Here is a 26,677-nt window from a genome sequence, read left to right on the forward strand (position 1 = left end):
CTGAGAAAGTCTTCATCCCAATTGTTTTGTTACTTGTCTCAGGAATAAAAAAAATGTGTGGAAGAGCTTTGTGGAGGAGCTGATGCCAAACAAAGGCCTCGCCTACCGGCCTGCGACTCCGCAGACTCAACACGACGAATGTGGTGGAACAAACGAAACATGTTCGATATTTTTAAAAAAATATATGCAGATGTAGCTAAACACTGACTACAGCTTGGGGGCACCGGTGAGAGGTACAGAGTATTTAAAATTCAGCGGAAAACAAAAAAACAAATGACATGAATGGAGGGGAGAGGGAATGTGGGGAGAAATAACTTTTTGTAAACACGGCACAATAAATAGATCCAACAGCAGGTTCTGCACCATGCATGTGATGACATACATTTTTCTGTGGTACAACTTTCACTCGTTATTTTTGCACCAGTTGCAGTTTGTCGTTTTCTCTTTTAATATTTTTTTCTTTTTAACTTTGTATCGAGTGCAAAACATCACAAATGAACAATTCTGTATTCAAGTAATGTTATATACAAGAACGAGGGGCGGTGGTGGTGGTTGGGGGGGCGGGGGGGTTTGGGGGCATTTAAAGGTGGGGCAGGGGTATTTATTACAAATATGCTGTACTGTACATATAATTGCCATATTAAGAATTTACAGACGATCTCTTATTAACAAACGGGGGGAATTATGGGAGGGGAGAAGAAAAAGAAATTTGTACGAGACGAGCATTGCAATTAAGTCCCAAACGGTTGCCGTGGAAACCCAACCTTGCAGTGCTCATTCAGCCACCACTTGCATTCACGACTAACCAAAACGATGCATAGCACCTCAAAAAGAAACAAAAGAAAAACAAGGAGGAAATAAAAAGCTGAAGGAAGTGAGTTCTCCCTCGCGGCCGGCGGCGGCTACGTGACTTCCATGGCCACTGTGTTCTCTGACAGACTGTTCAGCGCTGGCTTGTCTTGCTCCAGATTCTCCCTGAATGGGACAAAGGAAGGCAGAGCAGCGCCGTTAGCTTAAATGCTGACAGCTTTATTTGTTAAAGAGACACAAACATCAGAAAAAGTTTGTTCCAGAACAAACGTGTATAAATAAATTGGGTATATTTTGTTAAGCTGCTGTAACAAGTAAATCCAAGAAGAAAGTTTTTATGATCCTCTAATCTGGAGCAAATATTCAGGAAACTGTAAAACTTCAGAAATATAATCTTGTTAAAAATTGTACCTTATAGATTTTACCTTTAATCAAAACTAAGAGTTGCCTTTAATTAGTAACAACATTCCAGTTTTGTTGTTCTTGATTGTGGAGAAAAAAATTTACTATTTTATTGTTTGTTGCAATAAGCAATGAATGAATTGCATAATGAATTAAAACAAATCCAATAATTTACTGTTTATTTTCTACTAAAAAACTGGAAGGATAAAAATCTTGTGGTTTGGTGCGTTAGCCTCAACTAAACATTTTGTTTACAGAGACTTCATAATTCATCTTATTTATTATTCAGTGTATTTTGGATATTTAAAATATTTTCAATGTTAAGCTTATTGATCGTTGAGAATGTGTTCTTGCTTTATTATTACCAATATATCACTTTAAAATGGTCTCAAAATCAACATGGCTGTCTATCGTAATAATTTATTGTCCTGTAAAATTATAGCAAATCTGCTCTTTTCCTAGAAATTTAAAAACATTTAAATTCAGCCTTCAGATAAAATTGACCATATCAGGAAAAGACAAAGTTACAAAAGGTGAAAAATAAAAATGAGTGCATATTTAGTTTGCAGATTGTAAAATAATTCAAAAAGGTGTTTTCCTCACCTGGGCACCATGTCCAGCGGGGAGGTGGAGGACGCGCCCACCTTGGGTTTCTGACAGTTGGCGGTCGCCGCGTGGGCGAGCTTTAAGGCGGATGTCGACATGGTGGCGCTCAGCGTCCGCGGCGCGTGGATGCGCTTGCCGGTGGGGATCGCCAAACGGAGGCTGTTGTTTCCCAGCAGGACCTGAGTGGCGTTGGCGGGGGGGTGGGCTGTGCCGTTGTTGTTACTGGTGGCGGAGCCGAGGGCGGTGGAGCAGGGGTGGAGCAAGGCGGACGTCGGGGTGGCGGAGGGAGGAGCCGGGGCGGCGGGGGACGGGGACGCTGAGCTCGAGAGCGACAAGCCCTTGTAGACACCTGAGGTTGGGGTAAAAACGGGTGGTGGGGGGCGGTGGTGGTGGGAGGGGCAGGAAGGCAACAAGGGGATGGGGGTTTGGAGATGGAAGTTGAAATTATCGACCATCTTTAAGGGAAAAATGAAATAAATTCTAATTTTTGAAAATGTTTTCAAAGGGGCCACAGAAAACTGCAAAATATGAATTTAGAAACAATGTGACTAACTCTTTACTGTGTTTGCATATTTAAAAAGGGAGAAATCTGGGTCTCTCCCAGTTTAATGTTCATGCACAAAATTATAAGATTTATCACTGCAACAGGTTTTCTGGGTGTTGAAATCTCTCAAATTCATGTTTTCACAGCAAAAACACAAAATCTTACCAAGTATTCTGTCTAATTTACAGGGCAAATATCTAAGTACATTTCAAATAAGAAAAACTGACTTACAAGTAACTTTTCAGCAAGAAATATGAACTTATTTCACATCAATAAATCCTTAATATTTATGAAAAAAAATGTTTATCCATTGAGAGATTATTTAACTTGTAACATGGGAAAAATGTCTAGTTATAAGTGAAATAATCTGCCAATAAAATAAGTCATTTGTAAATCAATATTAATGCATTATTGACTGTAAAGCTCTTATATCTCACTGATATATCTTACCGTAAATTAGCTTCATCTTATTTCAAGTGTATTAATATAAGTGAAATAGAAACTAGACCAAAGGATTGTGCTTTTGCAGTTTTCTTATTTCCCAAAGAATTAAAATACTTTTTTCCTGTTCTGTTAATCTACCAACCTGCATGATCCTTTGTATTTTATTTGAACTTTATACAGACGATCTCATTTACAAGAGAGACTGTCTTTGCTTTAAAAAGGGGGGTTGAAATGATTAATAAGAACAATCGTGATTAATCAATAATTGAAATAACAGTCAACTAACTAAGTAATCGATTGTTAACTGTAGTAAACACTAGTTGAAAGAACACCAGTCGGAGCAGTATTTACAAAAATACATGTTGCAATTTTTGGGATTTGTCTCTACGTTTGTTCAACCCAGAACTCTTCAAGAAGCAGTTTTAGCTTCACTTAATTCAATTTCTGACAAGAAAATCTCTTAAGCTCAGTCTGCAAACCAATTATTAATCAAGTAATCAACAGCTCAGAAATAAACTGTGGTGACATTCACCTAAGCAGATGGGATTGAGCTTTTTTTTAAAAATCTTTACTAAAGACTATCAATCCTTCACTGAAGCAGTGCTAAATTAGTCAGTAAAACATTGATTCTTATTTTAAAAAAGGATTTAAACATTTTTTTTGCATCTTTTAATGCATTTCTAACATTGTTTGAAAAAGGCTTAAATAAAAAATTAGCAAAATGTGCCAGTTTTTTAAATCAATTAATCATCAGAACAATTGATTAATCGATAACTCAATAATCGTTACAACAACAATAGAAGTAGTCACGAAACTTGACTAAATTAAATAAGTTATTACAATATGTTTGGTAAAAATGAGCAGAATGCTCACAAAAATAAAAGCTGAAATTTGTCATTTGAGCAGTTTGACTAGAAAACCCAGGAAATCACTGGTTTGTTATGCATGGTGAGGATTTTAAAAGAGAACTTATGTCACCGTCTATAAAATATTTATTGCAGTTAAGCTCAGATTTAAGCAACAGCCAAGTAACAAAGGTTGCTTCTTGCTTCACACCAGAATCCCAAATAAAGGAAGGCATGGGGTTTCATAAACTCTAGTTTTCTGATTTTATTTGATCTTTGGGGAAACTTTAGGCGTTTCATCCAGCGACACTCTAGGGTGGAGCCTTTGTGTCGTCAGCTGTACCTGAGGAGAGGACGCCATTGACTCCGCCTCCCAGGGCCAGCTCGTCCTTGGTTTTCAGAGCCAGCAGTTGTTCGGCCGAGACGAGGGCCGAGGCGGCGAAGTGAGCGCTGGCCTCGTCCAGCGTGTTCGCCAGACTCTGTGAGGAAGAGGAGGAGAGTTCAGGAGAAACCCAGCGGCTGAGTGTGTGGTGGCGGCCGCGTGGCGGCGGCGTACCAACCTGTGTGCTGTTGGCAGTGCTGTTGGCTTGGTGCTGCTGCTGGATCTGCTCCAGCTGCTGCTTGTGCATCAGAGACAGCTGCTCCTGATGCTGCTGGTACTGTTCTGCTGTGAACGCTGAGACAGAAGAGAAAGTTAGCCATCTGGGAAAAAACACGTCTTTATACCACACTGAGATAAAATACTGCTGTAACCAATCTGGGTTATTTTGAGAAAAACAAAGCTCCATGAAACATCGACTGCTGATCCTGGATGTAGGAAAGTAAAGAATCAAAGATGAATAGGAGGACTCGCATGTTCACAACGTCATTTTGTGATTTGGCATGAAATGATTAATTGGATTACTTGTTATTGATTAAGCTGCTGCAGCTACAACAGGAAGTAAGAGCAAAAGGAGACTCAAAATTGTTTTATACAGAAACAGTCTATTGAAATAACTAATTTAGTGAACAATTAATTGTTAAATGGAGTATACAGGCTCAAAAAAGTCAATTTGCTGAAGAAATGAACTCAAAACTGTTCAAAATAAAATGCATTTTATATTTCAGATGAAAAACCTGCTTCGTCTGAAACATGTTCTGCCCAGAACTCCTTCGTGTCGCGTTATCTGTATACAACTCGGAGATAAAATACTGCAGTAAACCAGGCTGATTCCGTTTAACCAAAAAATAAACCAAAAATGCATTGTTTACTATAATCTCAAATGATGTGTGACTTTACACTCAGAAAAAGAAGATTTACTGAAAAAACAGAGCAGAAATTCAGCCAAAACTGCAACAAAAAAAATACATTTAAACTTGACTTTAATCCAGTCAGTTTGGAGAAAAACAGACCAAGAGGAATTCGGCAAACGCCTCAGTGTAAAAACGTTGCAGTAGATTGTGTGCTGAATTTGCCACTAGTTAGTATATATTTTGAAACATTAATCATCTCAAAACGTTTTGTTTCTGTCTGATTTTAAAACTTTGGAAAACAAAACTGAAAAACAAAGACCTATCCTCTGCTAACATGCTGGGAAAACAACCAGCCAAACTTTTCATTTAACTTGGGAAACATGTCAAATATTTGCAGAGGATCCCAGTTTTAGTCCCTTTAAAAATCATCTGTAACTACAGGCCAACCACCAAACATGCCTTAATGATGGTACAGTCATGCAGCGATATGTATGCAATACATGTAATACATACACTTTTCATTTTTTGCGAATGGAAAGCGGTGAAACCAAACAGGTTCAAAAAAACAACCAGCTAAACGTTTTCAAGCATCAGGTGAGAACTTCACTTTGTTTGGATCAAATCTGCATCACTTCATTCATCTCTTAGCGTTTCTAAACAATCAGTTGGATTTCCCAGAGTGTGCAAACAGAACCTGTTCAGGTGTAACAACACATCTAGTGTAAAGCTAAAGCTAATCTTCAGAAGCAGGAATTCAATCACATCCACATCAGGAAAAAAAAAACAAAACATTAAAATCCTGCTGCTAGTAAAACATCAGCATTTTCCTCCTGACTCTTGGTTTTCGCCTCGAGTCTTTTGTTGTTGTTTTTTTACTTTTTATTGATTTCAAAGTGTTTCTCATGTCGTGGAATGAAGCGGCTTCATGCTCCTCTGAAATATTGATTTCCTCTTTTCCCTGCCGACCCAGAAGTTTTCTATTCCACAGCAACTGATTTTACTAGTCCCTCTATTCTCCGAGTCAAACATCTGATGACATCTCCAGCTTATCAAATCCCTCCAATCTAAAGTTTTCCCAGTTAACTCTACACCGCTGTAGCGCCACTTTCAGCAGAAGAAGCCTGTTAATTTGACTCATGCCTGAGTATTTTCATTACGGTGCAGCTTCACAAACACAATCAATAACCAAAATGCATTTAAAAACAATGTTTGCACCACCATCAGATGCACCTGAATGCCTTCAGAGTGCAGCGTTTAGCCTGTGACTCAACACATAAACAGATCCGGCGTGCGTCACAAATTTATTCATCACCTCCAGGTTTAATTGACACCTCTGGGATTGGGAGGGGAGCTCACACTTAAAAACAAGAACAAATCTTTCACTTTGTTCTGTAAACAAATGCAAAATTAGAGCCGATGCAGCAACATTGTTAAAATAACTGGTATCGTTATATGACTGACACTGGAAGACTTAATTATTCAGATACTCTGAGACAAAATCGATACAAGCCGGCTCATTTGTCCTTGCACAAGTAATCACTTCTTCAACAACAGCTTTTCACAGCTGATTAAAACAAAGAGCTACTCCAAGTTTAAAAATAACATAGAGAGAATCTCCAGACAAAAAACACTTTTTGGACAACCAGGAAGTTATTTGGGATAAGTGGAGTTCCCCAAGGTCCATTCCTGGAGCCACTACATGTTTCCACTAGCTCACTAGTCACATTTATTACTACACAGGTCTGCCAACACTGCAGATGACTAATGCTACTTAGCGTAACCACTGATGATGGCAGATAAACAGTTTTTCTGTAACAGCTGGTTGATTTTCTGCTATCTTGCAGTGAGTACATGAGGTTGATTGACAGCATAAAGACCCTTCTCCTGGCTCTGGTTGGTTGTTTTGGTCCAGAGTGACGCATTTCATCAGATGGCAACAGCAGCTCAGGAAGGTTGTGTTCTTCACAGATTTGTCTGAATAATCTGTGCATCGACTTATCAGCACCAATTTCCTCAATTTCGGGAAATTGGTGATAGGCTGATACTTCCACGTGAAGCCGATCTCATCCACCGATCTCATCCACCGATCTCATCCACCGATCTCATCCACCGATCTCATCCACCGATCTCATCCACCGATCTCATCCACCGATCTCAACCTCCAATCTCATCCACCAATCTCATCCACCAATCTCATCCACCAATCTCATCCACCAATCTCATCCACCAATCTCATCCACCAATCTCATCCACCAATCTCATCCACCAATCTCATCCACCAATCTCATCCACCAATCTCATCCACCAATCTCATCCACCAATCTCATCCACCAATCTCATCCACCAATCTCATCCACCAATCTCATCCACCAATCTCATCCACCAATCTCATCCACCAATCTCATCCACCATCTCATCCACCAATCTCAACCTCCAATCTCAACCTCCAATCTCATCCACCAATCTCATCCATCGATCTCATCCACCACAGCTAAAAATCAGCCTTGTCCTCTGTGGTGAGAGTTTTGTCTGACAGACCTGGCGATTTAAAGATTGGAAAACTGCCATCTATGCAACTCTGTAAATCGTCATTACATGGTGAGAGTTTTAGCAAAAAAAAAAAAAAAGTTACACACTGCAGCTTTGAAGAACCCTCTAGTGCCACTTACCAGCAACGGGTGTGGGAGGAGGGACCACCCTGGCTGGGCGTTGCGATCCGAATGGTCGTCCCCCGGCTGAGGCGGCGAGCGGACGCTTCATGCCTCGACTGAGCCTCCTGAACAGCGGCTGGGCGTTGTCCAGCTCGTGTAGTGGTAGTGTCCGAGGTCTGAAGTGCCTCCAGCGGCACGACTTTATATTAGACAGTATCTGGCTGAGGTCCGAGGAGGGGGGCGGCGCCGAGGGGGGGGAACTTCTGTCCGAGGTATTTGTTTCTGAGGTACCGGCGAGCGCGTTGGGAGCCGGCGAGCGTGAAGTCGCAGAGGGAGGCGGAGAGGCGGGCGGCAGCAGGTCGGGCGTCTCCGGGTCCAGTTGGTGGAACGAGTCGCCGTGGTCCATATGCGCCCGGTCCAGCAACACCCTGCAGGCCCACAAGAACCAAACAGTCAGGAACAACTTCCTTTAGTTAAATCAATGTCAACAGTTCATTTAACTAAAACAAAGAAATCATGAATCAGAATAACGTCACATAAAAATAAAATTAGCTTCTGAGCTCAGAAACCATGACAGACCAGCACCAGTATGAAAGTTAAACCAATATCAATGTTGCTATTACAGCCGTTAACTGATATCTTATATATTTCACTTTGTCAAATTTGATGAAAAGAAAAGCATCCAGAAAACAGACGAGATAAACATATCGGCTCAGTTTTATTTATCGAATCGATACCGATGTTGGTGCCGATATCGGGCTTCACTGTTACAAACACATTTCAAATACTCAACCAAATTCAATGCCACATCGCTTCATGACGACGACTTTCAAGTTTATTTTACATCCAGAAAGACTAAGATTGTTAAAAAAAAAACATTTAACTGATATGCATCTTTATTTTAATTAATTTCAGTTCGTTGCAAGTTATATTCACTTTCCCTTTTTGTAAACCTGCTTGGTAAAAATAATTGAGCTGAAGATATTGTACTTGATCAAATCATAACGTTTCAATACGTTTAACTGTGTAAACATTCGGTTTTTGTTATTTCTGTATCCACTAACAGTAATAAACATTTCCTTCTGCAAAAAGAAAAATGTAATCTATACGTTTTACAAACTTCCACACAGAATGTAAAATATGGAACAATCAGAGAGTTATACAAGTTAAATTGCAACTACACCAGATTTTCATAACATTTCTTTCTTTTTTTGTATCTCCACTCTGACATGCGATTGTGTTTCAGATAAAATGTGGGAGTGAAGCAGAACTGACCTGCCGCCTCGTCCCACGCGCCGCCGCGCCATGCCCAGGCAGCGGCGTGGAACCGTCAGCGTAGTGAGGCTGTAGCGGAAGCGCGCTTCGGCCAAGCCGCCGTCCCAGGCGCCGCACCACGGCCAGCTGCCCACCAGGTCCGGACGGGCCTGGACACACAGAACCGCAGCGCTCAGTCTGACCCGACCCTGAAGGCCGCAAATCTGAGGCCGATAAAAACCTCGACTGCAGGCTGACAGCTGATAACGCATCTTTTAACAGGGTTTATACACTTTCACACAGTAAAATTCAAGCACATTTCAAGAGTTTTCAGACTTTTCCAGCACCTCAGCTTGGACACAACAAAAGAACTAAAAAAAAAAAAAAAGATTATTTAAATTCACGATTATATAATATTCCTGAAAGTCATTTCAGGAAATGAAGTAAATTTTTGCCAAAAATGATTCATTTATTCTTGTCTAAAACATCTTTTGGCAAAAAAAAAAAAAAAACACCTCAGGTCATCATGTTAGGAAACTTATGAAATATTTATTACTGTTAATAGTTGTTCTGTCATTATTCTACACGCTACAGTAGGCAGAGCTTGATATATGGCAACATTTTATTTTGAAAGGTCTAACGCCTCATACATCTGATTGGTAAGAGGGAAAAAAACTAAATCCTGAAATGTCAATAATTTGAAACAATCCAAATAGATTTTTCTGCTCGAATTATACAGAGAAAGTCACAAAACAGAATCTATAAGAATTAGTTTTATGTTTTCTGAAATTTAGCAAATAAAAATAACTTGCATACATGTAATTTTAGTCTGATTTAACTTTAGGTAGGAGAAATAAATGTGTTTCTGTCTTTATTAGGTGTCCAAAAATATCTGGTTTAAACTCAACATTTTCCTAATTTTGTGTTTTAATCAAAAGTTCCATTGCACTTATTCCAAATCTGTGCCGGTTGAATATAAAGCACTTTCCGAACCTTGAAAGCGCCTCATTGAAATTCAATTCCAGGATTTCCAACACCTGTTTTAAACGCGGTTTGTTTAAAGCTCGAGTTGAAAGTTTGAGGCTTACAGCGTAGTACTGGCAGCCGGCTCTCCTGCGAAACGCGTACGCTCCGTCTGGGTCGTTCTCCTCCTCCGCTTCCGAAGAGCCAGAGTGGAGCTGTGGGAAAAAGAGGTCGAAGGTCAGGGTTCCAGTCAAGTTCAAGGATAAAAAGGGCATTTACTGTGAAGTTCTGTCGCTCTCAGAAGTGCAGAGATTTAAACTGAAACTGCACCAGAGAGAAGATGGGAATGATTTCTGACAGTTTTGTTTTTGTGTTTAAATCAAACCCAATGAGGTGGAGGTTCATCTTTCCTTAATTGATACAAAAATAAACCAAAACAAAAAGAGATTCAGGGTTTCTGCTCATTAATATTAAATGTTGCCTGACAGCAAAAGAACTATGAGAAAAAAAATACAGAAACGATTAAGTAGTTTTGCGGCCACAAAATTTTAAACCTGTGTGATTAACATATTTAAGGCCAACTTGCATTTAAAAAAAAATGAATTTAAGAGTTTTGAAGAATGTGTCCTAAAATAACATCCTATTTGTTTTTTCCAAATTTGGAAAATCGTACACCTATTTTCCAAACTTCAGTTTATAGAGCAAATATCTTCAAATCTAACTTTTCATCAAGTAACGGGGGCTTGTTTTAAGTACAAAATTTTACATTGATGAAACAGTACTAGTTTAATTTGACTTGTAATTTTTCATCGTTACCCTTTTTTTTTTTACTTAAAATGTGCTCCCAATACTTGCTGAAAAGTTACTTTTAAGCTAGTTTTCTCTTACTGCATGTGTACTAAGATATTTGCCCTACAAACTAAATTTGGTAAGATTTTCTGTTTTTGCAATGCAGACCTCGGGAAACTCCATCGTTGATCGCTGACGACGAGCTAACCCGTTAGCGCCTTACCTGGGAGAAGGCTCGTCGTCGGAGCTGGGGAAGTCGTACTGGTTCAGGTCCTTGGCGTTGAACACGACCGGACCTGCGTGGTGGGCTGTTCCCGACGACAACGGCAACAACTTCGGCTTCTTCTCGTACCTCCTCTTCGGCCGCTGGGGTTCCGCCTTTTCGGGCTGCGAGAGCAAAGCGTTATTACGACAACGTTCTGGTGCCGCAAAAGGCTAACGCCGCAGTCCTGACAGAAGCTTCACCTTAGACTTGTAGTCCTTGGAGTCCAGATGGGTCCTGTGTCGGTACTGATTGGTGAGCGGAACCAGAGGGATGATCTGCGGCCTCACCAGCGCCCGCTCAGCCAGAACCTCCGCCATTATTTCTCCACCGAAGTCCGACATGGAGTTTCTGGAGACAGAAATGAAATCATCAGTTCAGAGTTTCCACTCTGGAATATTTCAGTTGAACACTTTTCAGTAAAATTTAACTTTTCCAGGACCACATTTTGAAGATAAAATACAAATGAACTAAAACTTAGAAGAGTTTCAATACATATTTATATATATTGCAATCTATAATCCTTATATATTTTATTTTGTACAGTAAAAAATGTTTGGGTTTTAATATTTTATATCCAACAGCAGGAACAAAAATTTATGTTTTGAAGTTTCTCACTCTCCCTGCACACCTGAATGATCTGAGAACGAAACACTAACAAAAAAATTCCCCAAATTTCAAAAATGTGGTTAGATAATCAGAAGAGTTTCCAAAATGCCAAACTTAATTTAAGTCAAATTTAAATTCAAAATACTAAATTGATCCAAAAGGGAAACTAAATGTTGTGGTAACTCATTCATTATGATATTTAAATAAAAAGCTATTGGGAATAATAAACATGCATAGCATTGAAACTATATTAAGGTAACTGACCTTCATTGTCAAATTAAATAAGTTATTTCTAAAATAACTGCCCAAGTCATATTTTATCAAAAGATGAATTAGACGAAAAAGAAAAAGAAAATTTACAAAATACACAAAGAAAGTTGGAAACAAAATCTCAACGTGTTCTTGCCAAGTTTTCTGGCTTTGAAAAAATAAATGACTTTAGTGATTCTAACTAAACTTAAACAAGAAAAAAAAACTACAAATGTCAGTCTTCTTATTAAGTATATGAAAATATCTGGTTTTAACTAAAAATATTTTCCTAATTTTTGCTTTCAAACGGTTTTTATTTTATTATTTGAGTGTCAAGAACTTTATGCAGAAATCAAGCACCTTCCAAACCTCAGACTGCAATTCCAGTGTTTTCCAGGATTTCATAAAAACTCGGCTTGTTGCTTCAGTTCCGTTTGGGAAGCAGAACTTTGGGTCTGCAGTAGGACTCACCGTTTCTCGACGATTTCCAGCGTGAGGTGCAGCAGCTCCCTCTTGCTCTTCTCTCTCCTCTTGATCATCTCCAGAATGGTGACGGCCCGGCTCAGGTCCCTGCGGAGCTTCAGCATCTTCTCGTACGACGCCTCGTCGTTCTTACGGTTCTGAGTGAGGAAAAGGAGACACCGCTTTAGACAAACGACCCAGCAGTCAGGAGTTTGAACGCTTGTGAAAAGGATTAAAGGCTCATGTTTTACTCATGGCCCTGAATTAGGATTTAAGGCTGTGATAAATATATGAACAAAACCAGGAAGGTGGAAACTGAGGCCTCAGACTGTTAACTTTCTGTATATAAATACTCAAAATTACAATTTCAGCTTGGATTTGGCCCAACCGAATAAAGAAAAAATTAAATAAAATACCTGCATAAAAACAAAAAAAACAGTAATTTGAGTTTTGATATTTTATGGAGATGTTTGGCAAAAAATACTTTTAAAACAATTGTCAATTATTTTTTTACCAACTCAATAACTGACTATTTTAGCAACTTTTCAGATAAAATAAAACAAATTGAATAGTTTTTGGGGTTTTTTAAAATCAGTCATCAGCCAGAATTTGAGTGCCTCCATTATAAACCCAACATGACTATTTCATCCAAAAACAATTAAATTGAACAGAAATTTGTTTTTCACTGCATGTTTAGTCTCATTTAAATTCAACTTCTAAAATCTGTTTTCCACAAACCAAATAGTATTTTAATTCAGTTTTATAATTAAATCCATTCATCAAAGCCTTGTTCAAAACTGAAAACATTTTAAACCATGAATGGAAATTTATTTCACAGAGAGAACAAAAGCTGACATTTAAATCTGACACTTTCTATGTTTAAGGATAAATTAAAGCTGCAAGTTTTTCCATCTAATGTCTGCTTCATAAGAAACACTTAAACCACATCCAGATGTCTCATAACTGAATTAAATCGACTAATCAGAGAGAAAAGGAAAACGCCTTTGATGCTGAATTGTTGCAGTTGAACAACAGCCTGATTGGTTTATTAGAAAACTATTGTGATAAAAATTCTAACTGGGTCACAATGCCCAATATGACCTAAATTATTAGGTTTACTGCAGGTCCACAGGAGTGTCCAAAGTCTGGTTCAGGGGCCATTTGCAGCCCTTGGAAAATACTTATTCATGGCCCCCCATTCTAAAATGCAAAAACTGAAACTTTGGTTCTCAGTACATTCATTTGATACAGATAGACACAATTTTTACAGAAATTTAACAAATAGAAAACATTAGGTAAAACAAAGTTTTGACTTTTACCAGAGACATTTTTTCCAATCTTTTTAGATTTTATTTGAAGGAAATGTGAAGTTGGATCACAAACATGTTACAACATTTACTAAAGTAAAACTGGAGTGAATTTATTCATTAAAGTTGGCAACTTTTTCAAATAAATGACTCCCCAGTTTAGTCTAGAGAAAATAAAAACAGATTAAATATTTTATTTAAAAAATTAAACACTATTTGGAAAATTATGTTTTTAGTAAAGACGATTTTATGTTTAAAGATCCCTTTTCTACAAAAATCTAAATATGTTTCGTCAAAATACTCCAGTTTATTACTGAACAACTAAAAGTTAATTCATTTTTTTAAAAAGGGAAATATTTTTGTATTTTTGATTATAAAATAAAAATTGTGATTCAAATACTTTTATTTGGCACATTTGGCTACACTGTAAATGTTGAACAGTATTTTTTGACTTTACCATGAGAAAATGTCAATAGTGTCATGACTGACAGCAAGTTTCCCAGCAGTTTAATCCACCTGTGTCCATTTTTAGCTTTTCACGTGAAGATAAGAGTTCATTGTGCCAACGTCAGAGCAGAAGCATGCAGAATATTTACGTCCCTGCAGCCTGGATCAACCCAATCTGTTCACGCTTCACAAAAAGAACGAGGAGGAAACGGAAAAGAAAGAAGAAATCCCTGCAGGTGAAACTAAGTGCCTGTTTGTTCACAATAAAACACCTTCATGACTCGACAGCTTATGCAGTAAAAAAACTGAAAAAAAAAATAGCTAAGCTGGAAAAACTTGCTGAAAACGAGTGCAGGGTTTTGGGAAACGAACCTTCCTGGTCTGCATCTTCTCGGTGCGCCGTCGGAACGCCACGTACGGGTCGCCAGTGCTGGAGCCATCCCGCTTCTCCTGCTTGACGGTGGGGATCAGGGAGTTGGCCTTGCTGTTTTTCCTCTTGCGGCTCCAGTAATCGAACACCTCCTTGATGAGCTCGTCGTCCTCCTTCAGCAGCAGCTTGGCTTCAGGGAGACTCACCAGCTGAGAGGAGAAAACGGACACACACACAAAAAACGATTCAAATCGCTGAATCTTTAGCGGCTTCCAGCTGCGGCGCAGTGGCGGTGAAAGCTGACCTGCTGTCCGCTGCCTTTCTCCAGCCGGTCGATCATCTCTTCAAACTGAAGGCAGCTGATCTCCATCTTCTTCTTTAGCTTGTTGACGAAGGCCTCGTCGTCCGTGTCCAGGTCGTAGTCTGGTTGCTCCGTGTCCAAGCTAAAAGCTGCACAAAAGGAAAAAAGATAGAGAAAAACACGATTTTACAGACGTTAAAAAACAGTTGTGAAAATTCCAACAATATTTCAGTCATTAATCTGAACAAAAACAAACAGCAGCTCACAATCAAATGCAGTCAGTCTCCTGGGCCAGACTAAGACAAAGACTCAATGAAGTCATAATATTGAGAGAAAAAAGTTGTACGAGAAATTAAATCATGTAAGAATAAAGTCGGTGCAACTAGTGAAAAAAACAAAATCTGAGAAAAAAACTGACAATACAAGAATAAAGTCAAAACAGATTAAAGTTGGAAGACAAAAGTTGTAATATGAAAATAAAAATCACAATATTTCCAGAAAAAAGAACTATTAGTTTGAAATGGTAATTTTACATAAACTGATACAAAAAAAATCTGAAATGCACAGATATGAAAACTTGGGCGGATATCAATAGCCGATATTAATAGGTCACTTACGGCCAATTTACTGTATTGTATACATTTTACTACCGTTTTGACACCTTAAAACAAAAACACTCAACCAAAACAAGCAGCAACAAGAAACGCTGCTTACAAAACGGCCCAGTTTATTCCTCTAATGATAAAATATCGGACGATGCCGACGTTAGTGCAGATATACCGTGCATCCCTACAAAAAAATAAAAATATGGAACGTTTGTGACGTTTAAACTTTGCCATCGGTTTACAAATGGAAAATACTTCAATATTAAATCATCACCAGACTTTGAAACAAAGTGCAAAAACAGAATCCATTTCAAAGAAAGAATCCCAGATTGAATCTCTAATATTGAAGCTTTACTCATAAAAAAATAAATAAATAAACTTTTGTAGTAATTCTGATCTTTTAGAACATTTACCTGCATTAATAACTTCAGATAATTCATCATCCCGGCCAAATATGGCAGGCCGACTCAAACCGCTTCAAACAACCATCTTTAAATATCCAAAACATTATGAAGAAACCAGGAAGCAGTGTGCTATGAGGTCAAAGGTCAAACTAAGTACAGGCAGCAGCTCCATTCATCTGAAACAGAGCAGCACAAGGAGACCAAAAGTGGGACGCGCCAGACATCATGGTCTGGATGATCATCAGGCTTAATTACAAACTTTGACCTTTCGGATAAATGACAGATTAATTCCTGCAGCTAATGAAAAGCAGCAGTATCTGTATCTATCCATTAAAATGTTTTTAGGCAGTTTGCCAAATAAAATTCAGATTTCTCTCACTGAACCCCCAGCAGATTATTCACCTCAGAAACAGATTTAATCAATATCATTGATTAGAAAGAGAATGTCTCCCCCGACTCTTCTGGAGTGAATTTTGAGCCGTTAGGAAGTCAAGTGAGAGATAATAAACTGATGCAGATCAATAAACGTCACAAAAACTTGATCACATCTCATTGACAGAAACATTGGCTCAGAATAATAACAGAAAACAAAATGGCTTCAAATCTAACATTTAATCTGATTCAAATCAGACACTTTCAATTAAAAGCAGCAGCTGTTACTGTGAAAAACTCCAGATTAATCATTTTTGATCTTCAGAATGAGGATTTCCTTCAGGTTTGGGAGAAACCCAGAAGAAGAGCAGCTGTGAGATGGACCAAACGTTTTATTTCCACCTCCAGCGGCGGCGGAGTTTGGAGAAGAGCAAATTGCTTTTCTTTGAGGAACAATCGAGGAAACCACCAGTGACACAGAAACGCAGGGCGAACCGCCAAACTCATTTCCTCTGAGATTACAGGGCAAGGAAATCTCCCTGACAGCTAACCAGTACTTTAGTTACCGATTAACTGGATTCAAAAAGCTGGCACATCCTCAAGATTTCGCACATCAGAAATGCATTAAAAGATACAAATGAATTCCTTTTTTAGTGAAGAAAAACATTTAAGTCCCTCAAATGCAGCAACACAGAATCCATTTAGTGCATCATTTGTAGAAATGATGCACCTGCAGCTAAAACACAACATGCAAAAAGCTCAAATAAATAAATGGCAGCATAAATGGTCCCAGAATTTATTGTGACAATATTGTTGTCACAATAAATTCTTCCCTTGTAAAATACATGATTATTTTAATTTGTGGGGCTATGAAACAGAGACTCACGCTGTATGTGAATGAGCTGCTTTGGCATCTTGTAGTCGCCGGGGTAGAGGGAGTCGTAGTAGGTGATGTTGCTCTCCGCCTCGGGGACTGGGATGACCATGTTGTCCGCTTCTCGCCGTAGACCTGCTGCGCCGAGATGGCCCGCTGGAGATGGTGTTCCTGTGGAGAGAGAGAGCGAATAAAGAGGCTGCTGCAGAAAAATAAAAATCAGCCCAACAGTCGGTTCAGAACGATCTTAGATACTAAACCTTCTGATCACAACTGTACAATGAATGTTACTTTTTGTCTTTTTGAAATAAACTATAAGGAGAAGCCAAAACGGTGCTGGATGAAAACATTTCCTGCTCCTTTCTCGTAAAAACAAAAAAAAAACAACATCCTCACCCCCCACTTCAGTGGATTCTTCAGTTTCTCCCTGAAAAGTCGCATCATGTGGGATCCTGTGATCTGCTCTCCTTCCCATTTAATTCTCCAAAACAAATCATCTTTTTCAGCTTCTCTACACCAACAACCAAAAGTCTTTGACAAATAAATCCACCGAGATTCAGAGTTAAAGCAACATTTTTTCCTTTATGTTGCAGGTCAAATATTAAAAACTAAAAGCTCCCACTATTTCTGACATGAAAACAGTCATATGCGGTTAAAACACAGAAGTTTGTTAAATTAGTGGTGGCCCTCAAACAAATTTATTCAAATTAATTGTGGTTTCTGTCAATCAGCAAAATTATCAACATTTTCAATTCAAAACCCTTTATGCTGCTAAATAACTGAATAAATATACATACAAGCCAAACAAAACACTTTTTTAATCAGTTTTTCTTTAGATTCTTCAACCATCAGATTGATGCAAGTGTTTCAGGAACTCCTGATCCGTCATGGATCTTTTAAAAAAAGGACAGTGGATACCAACATTAGCATCTGAGCTGCTGCAGAAACAACAAAAAGGTTCCATCTGGGACATTTTTTTTAAACATGCTAAAAAGTTAAAATCTATGTAACTAATCAAAAACAGTTCTGACTCTAGTTTAAAAGTATACCTCCATTTATCCATTGAAATCTTACTTTCTATTGGTCTCAAAACCTGCAGAACAAGTTTACTCTCCTGTGCATTGAACAAACGGTTAAGCTAGAAATAAACCACAAGCCAGAATCAGCCAGGAAAACCAAATCAGTGCATCTGTGGTTCAGCAAGGACGTTCTCATCTAACTTAGTTCAAAATGCTTTGACATAAATTCTGATTATTTAACTTGTATGGAAAAAATGTCTTGCTATCAGTGAAACAACCTGCCAATGGAGTTAGTAATTTTCACAACAAGCTCCTATATCTTGCTGAAAAGTTAATTGTAAGTTAATTTAGTCTTATTTCAAGTGTGCTATGATATTTGCACCAGAAATGGACCAAAATCACTTGGTAAGATTTTGTGTTTTTGCAGTGTGCTATTCTAGACCTGTGATAAAGGACTATCATTAATATTGTGATGGCTGAAAATGGCCCCAGGGCCACATTTTGGACACCCTGACCTAGAGAGAACAAATGTGGAGTGAAAGTCCGGAGTGTTTTCCCTCCATAACTGCCCATCATTCGGCTCATCTAGCTGCCACCTGCGCTGGGTGCTCGGAGGGAAACGGCCGGCTGGTTTCAATGTTTTCCAGTCGGGTTTAACGGCTGAGCCTTTAACTCCGGCTGGCTGTTTGCCAGAGACAGAGACTCCGCTGGGAGGTGTGTTTGTTTGCCCTGAGGCAGACCCAGACAAAGGCATTCGAGGCGCAGGAAGTTGGGAGTGAATGAGTCGGCGTTTCACAGAGGGTGTCAGCGTTCGACCAGTTCATGAAACACCGACAGGCCAACGCCAGAGTTAAGTAGAAACCAAGTAACTTTTGGGGGGAATAAAAATAAAAATGTTTACGAGTATCTCTACTACGCTGTGCTTTCTACTTTTACTTGAGTAAAACTTCTGGATTTTTTTCCCACTCAATAAAAAAAAAAAAAATAATAATAATAATAAAAAAAGATATATATATATATATATTCACCAAAGATTCACCAGACACAGGCATCTGCAGTTTTTGTTCGTTTTAGTTTCTTTTTAACTGAAAATGACCAATTTGGAAAAATGTTCTTTGGCCTGATTTGTTATTTATATGAAATATTGTCATTTTCGTCCTTAAAAGTACCAAAATTTCCACTTAACTGTCTGCTCATGTCATTTTTAAATATGAAATGACTGATAATTTGATCAGTTACTCAGTAACTACTCAGTAAGTGATTTCTTGGAGAGCTGCTTTCTACTTCTACTCAAGTAAAATATGTTGAAGTAGCACTACTCTTGAGTACAATTTTTTGGTACTCTGCCCACCTCTGACTAACACCAATATCGTGCAAAAACAAACCTGAGGCGAGTCACCAGCTGATACAGAGAGTAAACTAACATGTTTCTACCTGGACTCTCAAACCTGCAGCTTTGGTCACATTTCTGCAATTACTCAACCAATCTGCTTCTGGCTGAGGTTTGCTTTTTATCAAAGATTAACTCAAATCCAGATTTAAAGCTCAGCAGCACAACACAGCTTTATAATCATGCAACCGTTTTCCACCTTCCACTTTTAAACATCTCATCAATTCCAACCTGTTCAGTTATACGATTACTGAATTCACCTTGGCCCATCACAATAAATTGTCCCAGAAGTTATTGAAGTAAACAATAATGTTGAGACCCTTTTCAATAAAAATATAATGGCATAATAATACAAGAAAACATTCTGATAGAGCAATTAATTTCACATGAAGATTTAACACTGGAACTGGAAGAAATTTTAAATATCCAAAATAAATGAACAACAAAATTGTCCTTCCAAAATGGGGCTGGTTAAGACCAAAACACCAGACTGAAGACTTTTGCCATCCAGTTTTTGGTAGAAAGAAATGGAGAAAAGCAAATTGTGCAAATGGATATTGAACTTGTTTCATCACCGATTTATTCCTTATTGTAAAAGGTCTACGTTCACAGCAGCTTGAGCGATATGTCAGGCTTATCACTTTCTGCATCAAGAACCAATGCAGCACATAACTGAACATCAACTGTACTTTTTTGTTTGCTCTCAGGATAAAAGCAGAACCAGTTGGTGAAGCGTTTTTCTGGATCCGAGTTTTTATTTGGCTTTAATTTTATTCAATATTTATCATACCTTCAGTAGAATACCGCACATTGTAAGATTAGTGTATTGCTCCAGCCCTAACGAGCAGAAGCTTATGGAATGTGATGCATTAAATAAGACTTGCTTGTATTTGCAAAGCGAAGCAGCAATTTTCTGCTGCAGTTATTTCACAGGTTTGGAACGAGTAACCCTTGTTTTAACATGGGAAGGTTAAAAATGCATCAGTATTAAATTAGCCACTGTGCCGACTGACAGGAAAAACTATTTGCTTGGGAGAAATAATTGACTTAACTTTAGTGCCCGCTTGAACTGCAAGATAGAGTAAAAATAAAACTACTTTAATGTAGCAGAACAAAAACTTTAGAGCAATTTTTAACCAAATATGAGAAAAGTACTTTACAAAGGTCAAAATACATTCAAAAATCTAGAATCGTGTAAATGTGCAATAATTCATTGAAGCTAAATTAGGAGAGAAGCAAGATTTTGGTTTTTGCACAGACTAATCTCAGGGATTTTCATTTTGTTTGGCATTTGAGAAAGCAAACTTGTATTTTCTATGAATCACATTCAGTCTTCCAAAATGCTGAAGCTTCACAGATTGAAACAAATTGAGAAAATCAAAAGGAGTTTGAGCAATAATCAAAGCTTAGAAGTAGCAACAAAGAGGATTCCTGTTCTACATATTAAATGAACCAATTCTCAGTACAAACCCTGATCAATGCAGTCTGAAACGCTGCACATCTGGAACATCTGCAGTCACAGCTGGATTCTCCCCTCTAAGCTCTCTGGTTTAGTTAAGTGAGTAAAGCCCCATTACGTTGGAGTAAACCCTTTAAGGATTAGCGGTTCTGATCCGGGCTCAGTTAATGAGCATGTTCAACCAGCACGCACAAACACAACCCAAAAAAAAAAGAAAAAAACTGACTCCTTTATCTCTGATTTACCAGAATTTAAAACCCACTAGAAAAAGACAGTGTTTCATTATATTACGACACGCAGGTCAGGATTATTTTACACAATTTATAATGAAAAACTGTTGGTCAAATAGCTTCACATCAGGAAGTAGCAAAACCTGTAAGCCAGTATTAATGTTGGCCATTTTTTAAAGCATCAGTAACGGTCCGATAAATACGACTCACTCGATAAATGTTTATTTGCTATTGTGTTTCAAGACGGATGGACGACCATATATTTGTAAAGCAACAGTGCAGTGATGCGACGCAAAATTGGGTGGTGGTCATCATCACTGTAACTATTTAGAGCAAATTTTCATATCATATCGTAATTTCACCAAATAGAAACATAATACATCGAATTATGCTGTTTTTAACAGCCAGCAACAGGATCGAATATAAACTAGTAGTATTGAGAAGTACGTTGGTACTGAACTCAAATTGGTGAATCCATGTGCTGCTTGGTGGAACTTTTAATGGGCCAAAAATAATGGCCGTTCTCTGTTCTAGGTGTACATATCTATGAACAATTTGCTCACAGCCTCCCCCATGATATCCTACATCTAGTCCTGCACACCAAAGCCTGCCATGAATGCTATGGCTGACTAGCATAGCCACTGATGATGGGGATTAGCAGTTTTCCTTCAACGCCAAGATGATTAGCAGCACGTAAACTATCATGATTGGTTGCACTTTGACCCTCTCCTTTGCTCTGTCTACTTCTAAACAGAGCAGCTCATTTCTGCAGATGGCAGTAGGAACACAGGGAGGAGGCAGCGGAGACAGATTTTTTTCACAGATCATCTGTCTCATGACAGTTTTAATAAATTCATAAATATTTTTGCTAAAGTCAAATAGAGATGCTTTAAACAGTGGGCTGCTGTGAGACAGCCATGTCCTTCTGCAAATGCGTGACATTTAGGGTTAAATGTTTAGACGTCTGACTGTGGTTGTATTCAGTAGTATGAACAACTGGACCACAGCAATGATAATGGTAATAATTTAAAAGGGATTTGAGCATCATGGCCTGCAGTAGCCAAGGTGCATCAATGTACATGCTGCCCAGCGATGCAGAATTGTGGGAATTTGGTTTTAATGCAGCTGATTAGCAGGAAGAAATCTGAGCTTTCAGTATTTAGTCACAGATCAGAGTCAAACGAGACAAAATTAGTTGGTTCCAATCTCTGGGCAATTGGAGCAGCTGGCTAATGTACTTCGCCAGCTGTATGGATTTCCGTCATCTTTGATTCCCGCAGCAGATTTAGGAAACGCAAAATAAATCTTACGGCTAATGTGGACATCACAGGGAAAGGAAGGAGGGGAGAGACGAAAAGACAGTGAGAAAAACAGGGTTTTTTCTGCTGTAACATCCATTATCATGCTATTGCATAACTTTAATATTCCCATCCCAATTCCCTCCCATAGTCGACACCCATCAGCTTCTTCCTCCCCACATTTTATAAACCCAAACCCACCAGCAGCCAAACCTCATCAGAAAACGTGTGTTTACTTTTCGTCTGTGGGCCGATGATAAACACACTGAGGTGTATCGGCACGACGACAGTCCTGCTTTCTCACACCCAGGAGTTCAAATATAGCTCCTAAAACGAGCCCCATCAATCACCACCAGAAATGCTGAGCAAGCCAATGCCACCATCCCCCTTTGAGTCTCTTCCACAGCGAGAGTAAACCGCTCCTCAGTGTGTTGGTAAAAAAACATTATGCACAGAAACTGTTCAAGGCACTGAGCAGAAATAAAAGCTTTCATTTAAGCTATGGATGAAAGCTGAAGGAAAATGGTCGACGGTTTGAATGAGCGGCGGATACTTTGAACAGGTGACCCTCCCTTTCCCAGTAAGGTCACGCAGCGAGGAGCTGGGAGCCAGCCAGCATGTTTCTGTGTTTGGCAGCGAGGCAAACACAGCAGACGCCCGTGGGTTTCCCAGCAGGCCTGCAGACACTGACCTCACTCTCAACCTAACGTAAATACAAGACAAAGTGGCTGACCCAAAACAAACAGGCCGCACGTGCTGCTGCTGGGAACCCAGCGCTGCAAAACAACACGCCGCCTGGAAGCTACAAACGCACACATGGTTCCAGCAGAACGCCGGCCCAGAAAGGGAGAGGGGGTTTTATGGAAACGGACTCAACGATAAGTGGACGACGCAAGCTTTCTATTGGCTGAGAAACAGGAAGTGTGCAGACCATTTAACAGCAAGTCAGTTGGGAGACACACAACTAGAAGAACCTCAGAACCAAACAATAAAGGCCCTCAGGACGAGCAAGAGACAAAGTCAAAATAATAATAAAAGGTTCAAATGAAATGGATTACGACCAAAACATTTCCTGCTCCAACAACCAACAAGAATCTCCAAGTATATTACTGGCAGATAAAGCATTTTCAGGAATGCTTTAAATATTGAAGTACTTAACTTGCACTACTCGCCACCTTGGCCTGTTTTCAATTATTATTTCAAATCCAATTGTGGTTACCGAGACTTCACAATCCATTTAAATTATTGTTGTTTTGTTCAAATATTCAAAATGTTTTACAGTTCCAGGCATAAATATTCTTTGAAAATTGGTCTTTGAGAGGGTGTCATTACATTAATATAATTATATTCGTTGAAAATTATCTCAAAATGACATTTTTTAGCCATAATTTCGTCCAGCACAGTTTGTTATTGTGAGAAGCGATATTCTGATGTAAAATTATTTACTAGGAGGAAATGAATCGGCATAGGACAAATTAAAACAAATCAAATGGAAGCAACTACAATTTCCATGTTTATGTTCAAAAATAAGACTGAATAAAACTTCTGCTTTACTTTCACTAATGAATATAATAGTAATTTTATTTTTTTGTAATTTACATTTGTAAGGTTCTAACTGCAAGTAATAATGGATTTGGAGTGAAAATGTATAAAATCTTTAGAGTACAAGAGTAAATATTAGGAAGAAAATCTAAAAACTCTTGTTTTAACAAATTTGCACATAATGAGAAAACTTTACAAACCAACTAAAAATCTAAAAATGTCAAACTGAAAAAGATATACATTTCTGTGAGTAAATTGAATAGGGAAAAAGGTGGAAACTCAAAAATCTATTTTTTTCCTCTAGGTGTGAAAATAAAAACAGAGCCATGTATCCCATCCAAAACAAATATCCGCGTTAATCTGAAGTAGGAACAACTGCTACAATTCAAAGCATATTCTTAATCAAATTTGACACAAATTAATAAATTGCTCCCAAATTATGTTGATAGATTTGTTACACAATCAGATGTTCCAGCTGAAAAGCACAACGTATTGTAAGAGACAGGTATTCTCCCTACACACTGTCCTGATGGAGGGCCACATGCCACCAGTGTGCTGCCTTCGGCGCCATCTGGCACACTGAACCCCTGACACCAAACACAGGCTCCAAAAAGAAGAAAAAGCATGCATTGGACTGAAATAAGTGTATGATGCAGCCTAATTTGATCAGCATTTTAAGGAAAAGTGTGGCGAAGTAGAGAAATGTCCTGAATGAATATTTAAGAAAGATGCACATCATCCACACAAAAATGAATTCAAAAACATTTCCCCAACGAGATACAAAATCACAGCTGCCCAGTAAAACTAGCTTGTCCTCCCAGTGACCAGCAATGCAAACACACTGAGGAGAAATCCCTTCTTGTGAATGAGACGCACGTATCTGACAGCTGCACATGCTTAGTGACACCTAATGCATTTATCGTTCAAAGAGCTGAAACATCACTCAGAAAGCAAAAACAACATGGACGTCACCAACAAAACCTAGCAATTCTGATCAAATCATTCCAGCTCAGTCATGCTAACATGCATTCTATTAAAATAAGAAAATATACAATTCTGATCTCAACCGCCTTCTTTTGCTAACACACGGCAGCATTGTTGACATTTCTGCAAACCGATCTGAGAGCAGCAGCGCCCCCTTGCCTCAGCGCTCTGCTACTACGCCAACACAAGGGCCCCTTCCTCACGCAAGACACAAAATGTCGGCATTGCTCAAGTCACATGACCCCTTTGTACTCAGAAACCCGTCTCATGCATAAATAAACCGGTAAAACCCGGTAATTTTATCAAATACAGACTCCTTGTGTCTAAATTTCCCCAAAACACCCGTCCATGTCCAGCGAACGAGCCGTTAACTGTCCCAAACCGTCGTGTTTCTTCTGAGAAAATTGGCGGCCATTTTGTGAAAGCTTGCGCAGGAAAAAAAGAGGGGCGCCTCTGATCGCTTAAAAATAAACAAAGCTTAAAACTTCACATTTTCAAACCGTTAAAACTTACCGATTCCTCTTCTTTCTCCATCCCCGTCGGCATCTGCGGCACAGCCCGGTTAATGGATGCATATTCGTGTAGGTCGGGTAAATCCTCACAACGGAAGACGGGTAGTGGCTTGGAAGCGTCCAGCGCCCGTGCCCGAAACGACAATTTACTCATTTTTTCACAATTCCAGCAATATAAATCTATCCGATCTCCTAATGTTCACAACGGCACCGAGTGGAGCTTTCATTGATGTTTCTGTGCGGTTAGTCTCTAACGTTCGGAAGGTTGTAGCTTGTATTTAGGGCGTCGCCAGCGGAGCTGGGGGAAGGCCCGGATCTCGGTCGCTCTCTCTCGGACTGTTTTTTTCCGACGCTCCGCTCCCTATCGGTGGTTCAGTGCGCCATGGACAACATGGCGGACATTTAAAAACTCTTTTGCTCTGTTTCGCTCGGAGCGGTCCAACCCCCAGTTCGTGGACCGACCATTCCCACACGGTCCCGAGCGCTTGCGCGTTGTCGGGGTTGGGGGAAGGGGGTATTTGTTGCAAATCAACTTCGCTCCACACATCCACATCAATTATTGAAATAAACATCAGACATGGCCGAAATACGTACCAGGATACGGAAGAATTAAAATAAATTAAAAACGATTCCATTTATTTCCAAAAATAGGATAAAACGCCAGGAAAATATTTAATATATTGTAAATGAAACTTTAAGATCACAAAAAAAATTACCAGCAGAAAATTTTTAAAGCGTAAAATAAAACAAAAAATTACGAATAAAGACAAACCCAGGATGGAAGAGACGTACATTTAAAATAAGTTTAACATTTTATGAACATAAAGCAAAAACAAAAACAATCTAAAGACAGATTAAGTCGTACATAAATACCACAGTAAACTCACAAAATACAAATATACGTATTTTTTAACAAAACATGCAAATAAAATACCAGGTTTAAACAAAAAGTGGCACAACTGACTGAATATCCCAAACCAATCCAACTTATAAGAAAAGTTAATAATTAAAAAATAAAAAACACAGTTGATTTTTCCAATATTATAAACCAATTTAGGTTTCTAGAAATAATTCCTCTTTGTTTTATACTTTTATTCTCAGTTCCTTACATTTCAATATTAATTCCTCCTATCAATATACAATTAAAATAATTTATACATGATAAAGTATAAAACTACTCATAATACTTTATATTATTCAACCCATATTTCAAAGTTATGGAATGCAGTAATTTTGAGCAAAACTAAGTCAACTCCACCTAGAAAACAAAAATGTTTGTTGCTCTTTTTTATTTTATTTGGTGTGAAAACAAGAAAAACATGACCAACTCCCACTCCACCCACTAAATCTAGCAACAACTAAGGATGCAGTCGTTGCTGGATGAGCAGGAAAAACTGTTCAGATCCACTGAACCTCATCAGCAGTGATGCCACAACTAAC

At 38.7% G+C, this 26,677-nt stretch overlaps 1 pseudogene; it reads right to left on the minus strand.

Moving 5' to 3' along the window:
- Window positions 1-565: 565 nt before the first annotated feature.
- LOC129353118 (enhancer of polycomb homolog 1-like) lies at window positions 566-25,780 on the minus strand (annotated as a pseudogene).
- Window positions 25,781-26,677: the final 897 nt, after the last annotated feature.

Source organism: Poeciliopsis prolifica, unplaced genomic scaffold (genome assembly GCF_027474105.1).
Source record: "Poeciliopsis prolifica strain line A6 unplaced genomic scaffold, Auburn_PproV2 SCAFFOLD084, whole genome shotgun sequence".
In the NCBI taxonomy this organism is placed as follows: Eukaryota; Metazoa; Chordata; class Actinopteri; order Cyprinodontiformes; family Poeciliidae; genus Poeciliopsis; species Poeciliopsis prolifica.